Genomic DNA, 9,790 nt, shown 5'->3' with positions numbered 1-9,790 from the left:
CAAAAGAATTCGTTAAAATACCATAGTAATCTTGGTGAACTGCTACCTGCAATATAATGTTGACATGAAAATTTTAAGATACCCACTATAATCCACTGTAACAATACTGTAGTAAATAGAAAAATAAAATTAAAATAGAGGAAGGAATAACTAGATTACCGAGTAGTAATTGCAAACACAAATCGTGTTTGATCGAGTAGATTATGGAAATCTACAAATATCGCACAAAAGATATTCTTCTCTTGGTGAGATAGATGACACCTCGTAACAATCAAAATTCCTTTCCAATGGAACTTTTGCAACAAGGGATTGGGACATTGTCTCTTTAGCTCGCAACATTGTCTAAGAAGAAGAGCTTGGGCATCCAGCAGTAATGTTCTCTTTATACAATCAGAGAAATATTACCAGACAGCTAAATGTATCAAAAGAAAGATGATGAATCGTGTGCTAAGCAAGTTCTCTGATAGAAAAGTTTAACAAAGTTAAAACTGCCATTCACTAAAATTTAAATAGAAACCTAGAACAAAGACTTCTAAAAAAAATCTCAAATTTAGATGATTCAGGGTTAGGTCAAAACACGCATGTTATTTAACGCATTGTAGAACTAACATTTTGGATGCAATGGAGTCATCAAAGATGGGGTCAATGATTTTTGAACATAGTTATAATTGTAATTTATGAAACAAACAAACAATGTATATTTAATATTTTCCTAGGAACTTATAATTGTATTTTATGAAATGAACAAACAACATACATTTACCATTTTCATAGGCACTTATATGCCTAAAATATTAATAACTACCAGTGCTCCTACATGACACAATTATTTGATATTGACCACTTCACATTTTAAAAAATATGAGATTCAATTAAGACGTGCCATAATTTTGTCCATGACAGGAATGCCACTTAAAAATGAATAAATATTTGAAAAATACATTCTTCAATATCAAACCATATAATCCATTGCCCACTATTCTATGGCATCAGATCAGTTCTAGAACAAAGATGAATCCAAGTAAACCTCAGTTGTCTTGGTTGAAACAGAGAACCAACTACACCGTACAATCTTAACTATCAATCAAAGACAAAGTACAAGGTTTAGACCCTATGCTGGAACTAGCTAGAAAACAATATGCTTAAAGCCCCTCCCTCTCAAATATTATTATCTACAGATGATACAAACTAATTTGAGATATTCTTGGCCCTCAGATGTGTTTTTAGTTCCTCATTTGCTGCTAACGAACACTAACAGGGGTTTTAGCAATTTACACCACATTGTTGTGTGTTTGATGATGATCATGTGTTTGATGTGAAAGGATCTATCCTCACCCAAAGCAGGGAGAATATGGACACAAGAAGAATTGAACAAACAATAACTATTGTTGGTTTCCGGTTCTGGTGACCCATTAATCCCTTGAGGAATGGATAAAGATGAACAATCACCCACAGAGAGAAAAACAGTTTTCCAAACAATGGACCCTAAGATTGATAACCACTATTGATAGCTTGGGAAACACCTGCTACTACACCAACAAGATTTACCACAAGAAAAGTAGTTGGAGGGATGAGAAGACCGCTCACCAGGAAATTCACCATCTTCATCTGAAGACTTTGATGTGACAGTAAATTTTGGGTCAATCCCTGCTAGAACTTCCAGTAACTCTTGAAAGACAGAAAATAGACGTGCTGATACACCTTCAATAACCCAAAATTGATCATTCCTCCACCATTCATCGATGCCAAATGTACTCCAGCATAGCTCTAGAATAGCAGTTGTAAAAAAAGGAAATAAAATATGAAGAACACACTTGCAAAGTTGCTAATCTGCATATCAAAATAAATATAAAAATCAGGGGAAAAATGTGAAGAATTGTATGAGAACAAAATCCAAAAAAAATCTAAACGACAGGTTGCATTAGAGGTGAGTAAATCTTGACAAGATTAAGGTCAGTAAGGGTTGACAATCTTACCTCATGAATGATAAACTTCCCTGTAAGAAGACAAACAGCTGGCAAGGTACAATATGCAACCAGTGGGAGGGATGTGAGAGGATAAACTATGGTATTGATGTATGCTAGCCTCTGCAATTGGTGTAGCCATACCAAATTGGACAATGCCTGCTCAGTAAAATTTCAACAGAACCAAGGGCCCATCGGAGCACTTGATTCGAATGATCTGAAAGATTGATTGGTGAAAATCCCTTTAATGCAGGATGTGCAGGCATGCAGTATATTGAAATCCAGCCTTGAGCATGCATTTTAAACCCAATCAAAATATCTTCTGTGACAGAACCATAAATCCACCCACTCTGCACAAAATATGAGAACCCATTCATATTAGATATTTTCTTCAAGAACAGTTGCCTGGTGCTTGGTTTCCTAAATAAAATGTTGCTTATTCTGAAGAGAATTTATGCACATTCACGAAAAATGTTTATACAACTTTACTATAGAAAAAACTAATTCGATGAACTAAAAAAAAATCAACAACATCATCAAATAGATGCAGATCCACCTCTACTCATACCTCTTTTCCCCATTCTGAATTGTCTTCATATCCACAACGGATAACATGAATGACTTCTTTCAATAAAGAAGCAAGATTTGCAGATTGTGGAAGACCACCATTTTCCATGAGGGTAGATTGACAAAATCTTTTCTCTAAGCTCCTTTGGGACATGAGAAATGATTTCTCATCATCAAATCCTGCATTATGCAATTTCAAAGAAGGGTGAGGGCAAACAATGTTTAAGGGTAAACGAGTTGTCAAAAAATACAAATCACTGGTTTGGACTTGGACTCACCTTCAACAACCTCTTCTATGTCTTCCAAACTAAATATGGGTATAGTAGATTCAGTTCGCTTGGTTCTCTTCTTATCGTCATCATACCTTTTGTTTGCTTTTCTGCTCTTCTTTCTAGATCCCGAGAAACATCTCAGGAAGCATGCTGGTTCAATATCCTTCTCAATGAGAACTGGATCATAACCATAGAGTGATTGTCTATTAAAACAACACCCTGTACCCACATAAACAGGCCCTTGGATACCATCGAAATGTCTCAAGTTGATCTACAAAGATTTCAGAATTAATATGCCAAGCTGAAATTATATGAAAATTGCATAATTGCATATAAGAAAACATTTTGGGTGTTCATAATTTCTTACATCAAAGAACACAGTGTTACAATCGATCGTGTCGATCAATGCCATCAAATCTTGAAGGAAACTGTACACAGCAAGTTTTCTTCCCAAGAACTCAATCCATTAGAAAACACATTGCCTAACGAATAGCTTTGTTGTTGTTTATATAATGAAGGTTCAACAGAAAGAGGCCATTTGTGAGGACAACAGACACTCGGTCCTAAGTGGAGCAATGGATAGCAATCATTAGCGTCAGCATAATAATTAATGAATTTGATATGAGGAAATCAGAAGAAAAAGAGAGATGTGTACAGAGCTAGGAATATACCAATGCATTAGTTGCACCGACTTTCTTGTGGTGTTGGAAACCAGGCCTCTTTTCATGGGATACATAAACTAACCATGGCAATTCATTACCATCATTGTCAACTCCCCCACTATGACCTAATAATACCTGAAGCTGAAAGTGAAAAATTCAGTAGTACTAATTTCCGTTACTTGCAACATATTTATAAGCATGTTAACAAAAGGGAGAGAAAATTATGATACTGCATATAGACTACAAAGGAAAGATAAGACTCTGGGGTAAAATATGAGTATCTCATAATTGGATCATCCCACGATGGTCTCCAGTGTTGTTGCCTAGCCATGGAGTTCCATCTTGCATGGTCCATCCCTCTTCTGGCACTTTTTGTGCTTTGGCCACAAGAGCATTAATCCGGATCTTGTACTCTTCATATTCCCTCTGATATTGGCACAAAGATGGAAGATGTCAAGGGCAAGAAAAACCAATAAACCAACAGAAGTAGCTCTTACATTTGGATACTTTAATGTGCACTTTCCTTCATTGCTCTCTGCTCTTTAACAAAGGAAGGTTGTACTTTATCCTTCAAATAATCAATCTTCTGGGCAAAGTAGAATTCTGGAGCCTTGAGCTCGATACTGTATCTTTTGTAAAATGGCACCCACTTCCTTGCAAATTCTGAAGTTTCTGAAAGGGTTTCAAAAGTCAACATTGCTGCTCCATCATTAGAAACATAGCTTGAAACTTTATCGATAGGATAATCCACGATAAGGATAGACAGAACAATATTTGCTGTGACAAGAGGAGGCTCCTTTAGAGGGTCCACTGTACTGACAAAAATATCAACACCAGTCAACTGAGATGGCTCTCCTTCTCTATCAAACCAGTCAAAGCTTCAAAATTCCATATTTCTACTGTATACTTTTACTATGCAGAATTTACGAATCTGTGTTCATTTCTTTTGTTTAACATCCTCACTAAAAAGACTCAGAAAAATTCCTTCAGAATTCTATATTTCTACTGGAGACTTTTAATATGCAGTATGTAGGCAAGCAAGATAAAAAATTCTTGTAGGAAAGAAAAATAAAACCAAGGGAAAGGGATTGAGCAGCTCCACACGCCCTCTTGGCTTCAATGTGGTAATGATTCATTGCAAAGACACAGCTCGGCAACAGATTCAACAATCACTTCTACTAGCTTCTTATCACTTCTCACTTAATGTGTATAGCTCGAAATAGAGGAAATAATCAAAAATTGTGAAACATCTCTATTAATTTCAGCAGAGATTACAAATTTTTGAAACAACATTTTATTAATTTCACCATAGACTACAATTTTTTGGCTCTGGTTGGGAAAAGACTTGGTGAGTAGGAAGGGGCTAGAAGTTAAAATCGAAATTGTCTTTTGTTAATATATATATATATATATATATATATATATATATATATATCAAAGTGAGTCTATGTGCACTGGAGAAGGTTGTACTTTATCCTTCAAATAATCAATCTTCTGGGAAAAGTAGAATTCTGGAGCCCTGGGCTCGATACTGTATTTTTTGTAAAATGGCACCCACTTCCTTGCGAATTCTGAAGTTTCTGAAAGGGTTTCAAAAGTCAACATTGCTGCTCCATCATCAGAAACATAGCTTGAAACTTTATAGACAGGATAATCCACGACAAGGATAGACAGAACAATATTCGTTGTGACAAGAGGAGGCTCCTTTAGAGGGTCCACTGTACTGACAAAAATATCAATTCCGGCCAACTGAGATGGCTCTCCTTCTCTGTAAAACCTGTCAAAGCTTCAAAATTCCATATTTCTACTGTATACTTTTACTATGCAGAATTTACGAATCTGTGTTCATTTCTCTTGTTTAACATCCTCACTAAAAAGACTCAGAAAAATTCCTTCAAAATTCCATATTTCTACTGCAGACTTTTACTATGCAGCATGTAGGCAAGCAAGATAAAAAATGCTTAAAGGAAAGAAAAAGAAAACCAAGGGAAAGGGATTAAGCATCTCCACATGCCCTCTTGGCTTCAATGTGGTAATGATTCATTGCAAATACAAAGCTCCACAGTAGATTCAACAATCACTTCTACTAGCTTCTTATCACTTCTCACTTACTGTGTATAGCTCGAAACAGAGGAAATAATCAAAGATTGTGAAACATCTTTATTATTTTGAGCAGAGATTACAAATTTTTGAAACAACATTTAATTAATTTCACCACAGATTACAATTTTTTGGCTCTGGTTGGGAAAAGACTTGGTGAGTAGGAGGGGGCTAGAAGTTAAAATCGAAATTGTCTTTTGTTTATATATATATATATATATATATATATATATCAAAGTGTGTCTATGTGCATTGGAGAATTTTTGTGGTGTAATAAACCATTTTTACATAATTTCTATGAAATTTTTCATACAAATGATTTGATTATTTTTTAAATTGTAAATGGGAAATAACTAATCTTTTAATAATATTAAAATCAAACCCTATTAAGACAACAAAACTATTAAAACTATTAATTAAATAGCATGAAATTTAATGTAACATGTTAAAATTTAAGTAATATAACATGAATCTAATGAATGGCTATCTCTGGACTTTTGCGTTGATTATTTTTTTTTTTTAATTTTGATTTTTATTATGTAAAATTAGTTTTTAATTATATATATGGATTTATATTTTAGAAAATCTTCTAAATTTCCAGAGCACTTGAATTTTAGAGAATTTTCAACTCAAACATGTGATTTTAATAAATTTCTAAAAAATTATAAACAACTTAAACCAATCAAATATGCAAGAAAAATCTAAAAACAAATATGCATAAAAAAAAATATTACAAGGCTTAATAAATTAATCAACTATAAAAAAAAAAAATTAACTAAACTAAACCAAAATATATTTTATATTTATATTTGTTATGAAGTTTAAAACTAGTTTCCTCAGCATCTAAGGCCTAATAAATTAATCAACTATATAAAAAAAGTTAGTAAACTAAACCGAAATATATTTTATATTTATATTTGTTATGTATTAACTAAACCAAAATATATTTATATTTATATTTGTTATGAATTTTAAAACTAGTGATGGATATTGACACTACAATGAGGGTGGTAGAATTTGTAAATCAGCTAACCACTAAGGGAATTAGTAAAAAATAATTAACTTAGTTGTTTTTGGAATTTAGTGGAGTCCCTGAATTTACAGAAGCAACCTCGGTAATTCTCTTTTACCGGAAAGTTGACAGTTAAGGCAGTTATACCTACCTGTTTCTTTTGGAAAAGAAAAAAAAGATAGGACGCTGTCAAAAAGGGGGGAAGGAAAAAGATTTCTTGAGCTAGAGAGACCAGTGGAAATCTATAAAGAAAAATGCAGAGAGATTTTGTGAATAATTCTGGGTTGGACCAAGAGTCCTCAAGCCAGTGAATTATTGTGAAAAATTGTTGACTCTGTGACTGCTCTAGAACTGAGGAGCACGGTGGAGAAGACTGGGCGTAATAGGTAGTTTCTTGTTGGAAGGGTAGAGTGGTCCCTTCTGTAAATTTGTGGTCAAGATAACAACAGATAACAAAAAATAACAGCAGATAAAATATATGCGAATATTTTCTCAGATGAAGATAGATTAAATATTTCTCGAGGAAATTTCTTATGTCTATGTATTTGATAGATTAAATATTTCTTGAGGAAATTTATTATGTCTATGTACTTGATATAATTTTTAGAACAACAAACTTTCCAAAAGATTGAAAATCTAGTTAAATTTTCCAGAAGTTTAACTAGCTGAAATGTTATTCTGTGTTTTTTTCTTGAAAATAAATGTTTATCAATGATTGATGATATTTTAAATAAATAATAATAACAAATATAAATTAAAAAAAAATTGCAACTCTCATAGCTTAGAAAAAATAATATCCCTAATCAAAACATGTAGAAACATTCTGGTTACACTGGAGTTTCAGTAGAAAGCCACGCCATTTTTCACCACACACATGAAAGAGGTTTGAAATGAGATACTACATAATTACTTACAATTGGTTTGGATTTTATCAAGACAGTCAAACTCATCAGATACTCACCAACATCTTTTTAAAGCTTAAAATTACAAAAAAATAATTTAGAATTTAGAAATATATATATTCTCAATATAACCTGCATTTCAACTGACCTGATCCTGTTGCAGACACTCCAACTTCAGTCTATATAGTTTAATGTATTTTCTTCGAGCATTCCTGTACTTAGACAACCCATTGTCAAACTCAATGCTACAAGCAAAGAAAATGATAAGCAAGTAAAATTAGAACGGTCTCCATAGTCATTCTCAGTGCTCCAGAATTCAAATAAGAAGGGCAACTTAACAATTTCCTTGGAAATGGTATTAAATAAGGGAGAAATATAACAACAGACACATGAAGGATACTGCGCTTGCGATGGAATCGGTGCGCTCTACAGCTAACCGCGAGGGTTTCGGTTAGGGCTCGCTGAACCCTACCTCTATCGCCTGAAGACCGCACTGAGCAACTGCTCCGACCTGTTTACCTGGCCCGACTTTTCAGGTCCCAGCTGTCGTTTTCAACATGGATCCGGTTACTGGCGGTGATGTAATGGAAACGGAGGAGGAAATTGATTTTACCGAAGACCCGCTTTCCTCTCAGGTAATTTTCGATCGCCCTTCTTTCGCATCGTCGTCTGCTGGCCCTGGACTCCCTCTGCAATCTGAGCCGCATCCATCCCCGGTGGTTACTATCCCGGTCCCCCCCCTCTTGTTTACCTGAAGGCGCTGCTCCCCCTGAATCCGCTGGTCTGGATCTTCCCCCTCTATCTCCGGGGACCCTCCGCTTCTTATCATCTGTTATCCCCCCGTCGCCTCCCTTTGATTCGCGTCCCCTATCTACCTCTCTCCCGGCACCTTCCTCTTCGGGACTGCCTCTTTCGTCGACGGCCGGTTACTCTGCGCTCCTCCATTCTCCCTCGGGTTGTTTTGAAACCCCCGCTGTCAAAGTCAGCACTTCCAGGTCGAATCCTTTAGACTGCTCCCCGGACCCCTTGGTAAATCATCCTTCTGCACCGCGAACGGGGAAAAAAAGAACAAAGTGTGTCAAAGCCACATCCAAGGACATCACTATTCGGTTCGGAGAGACCACGGCCATAGGAGAGGCAACTAATATGGCGAATACTATCCTTGTGGGACATGTCCGAGGGCGAGCATACTCTGCGACCAGGCTCACACAGTGGGTGAAAGAGATCTGGGGTGGGGTTCTGAAAGAACTCCCTGAAGTTCAGGTACTTCCACGCGGCTGGTTTGCTCTTCATTTTGCCAAGGAAAACTACACGGATCTTGTCTTGGCCAAATTCTGGCACATAGAGATGGCACCGGTGCTGCTCAAGCGGTGGAGTCCTCTTTTTGACCCTGAGCGAGAACAGATTGGGGCTGGGCCTTTGTGGGTGCGACTACCTGGACTCCCCCTCCAATACTGGAACGAAGAAGTTTTTATCCGCATTGGAAATGCCCTGGGAACATATCTCGACCACGACCGCACCTTCGTGGAATCAAGGAATAGAACGCTTGCTCGGATCCTGGTACACCTAGACACTCGCGACGGTCTGGAGGAAAAGATCACTCTTCAATGGGGCAGATTCACTCGAGTTCAGATTCTTGATTACGAAGGAGTACCGTTCAGATGCCGCCGCTGCCATAGGGTAGGGCATATCTTCAAGGATTGTCCGCTCAACCAGAGGCATACTGATGCACCTGAGACCACCACCTTTACTCCGAGATCCATCTCTCCGGCTGCACAACACACTCCGGTCACGAGCATTCCCACAAGCGCTCCTACACAGGCTCCGGGCGTTTCTCTAGGCCGTGCATCAGCTCCGATCACCAGATCTCGGGCAGCCTCAGCATCTGCATCTACAGCCCTACCGGGTACATCTCTCTATCCTCCTTTGTCTATTTTCTCTTCGTCCTCCTCATCTTTCACTCCATCTTTGTCTGCTGCATTATGCTCGATGCCCTCCTCCTCGGTCATTGCCCCTGCTGTTCCATCCCCTCAAACGCTCCTGTCGCCTGCATCTTCTCCCTCATCATCCCGGGGCTCAAAACACTCATATTACCTGCGCCCTCGTACTCTCACTCAGGGATCACACCCTAATATCGCCGGCCTGGGTATCACAGCACCTGGGTTGACCCCTCTGCCTGCTCGAGGGAGAAAATCAGATCTCACAAAGGCCATCAGAAGAGCGGGGGCAGAAGTGGCCATTGGGCGTCAATATACTATTGTTGGGGTACTTAGTGCAAAGAAAACCCCTAGCCATCCTCCCCCATGAAGTG

The 9,790-nt window shown here is 37.4% G+C and overlaps 1 pseudogene; it reads right to left on the bottom strand.

Annotated features, from left to right (window-relative positions):
- Positions 1–1,302: 1,302 nt before the first annotated feature.
- Positions 1,303–8,190, bottom strand: LOC149156649 (putative cellulose synthase A catalytic subunit 1 [UDP-forming]; annotated as a pseudogene).
- Between the last annotated feature and the right edge of the window lie 1,600 nt (positions 8,191–9,790).

Source organism: Pinus tabuliformis, chromosome 9 (genome assembly GCF_031772625.1).
Source record: "Pinus tabuliformis cultivar Carrire ecotype Pingquan chromosome 9, CPIR1, whole genome shotgun sequence".
In the NCBI taxonomy this organism is placed as follows: domain Eukaryota; kingdom Viridiplantae; phylum Streptophyta; class Pinopsida; order Pinales; family Pinaceae; genus Pinus; species Pinus tabuliformis.
Note: the sequence above shows the minus strand (reverse complement) of the source record. Positions and strands in the feature narration are given on the sequence as shown.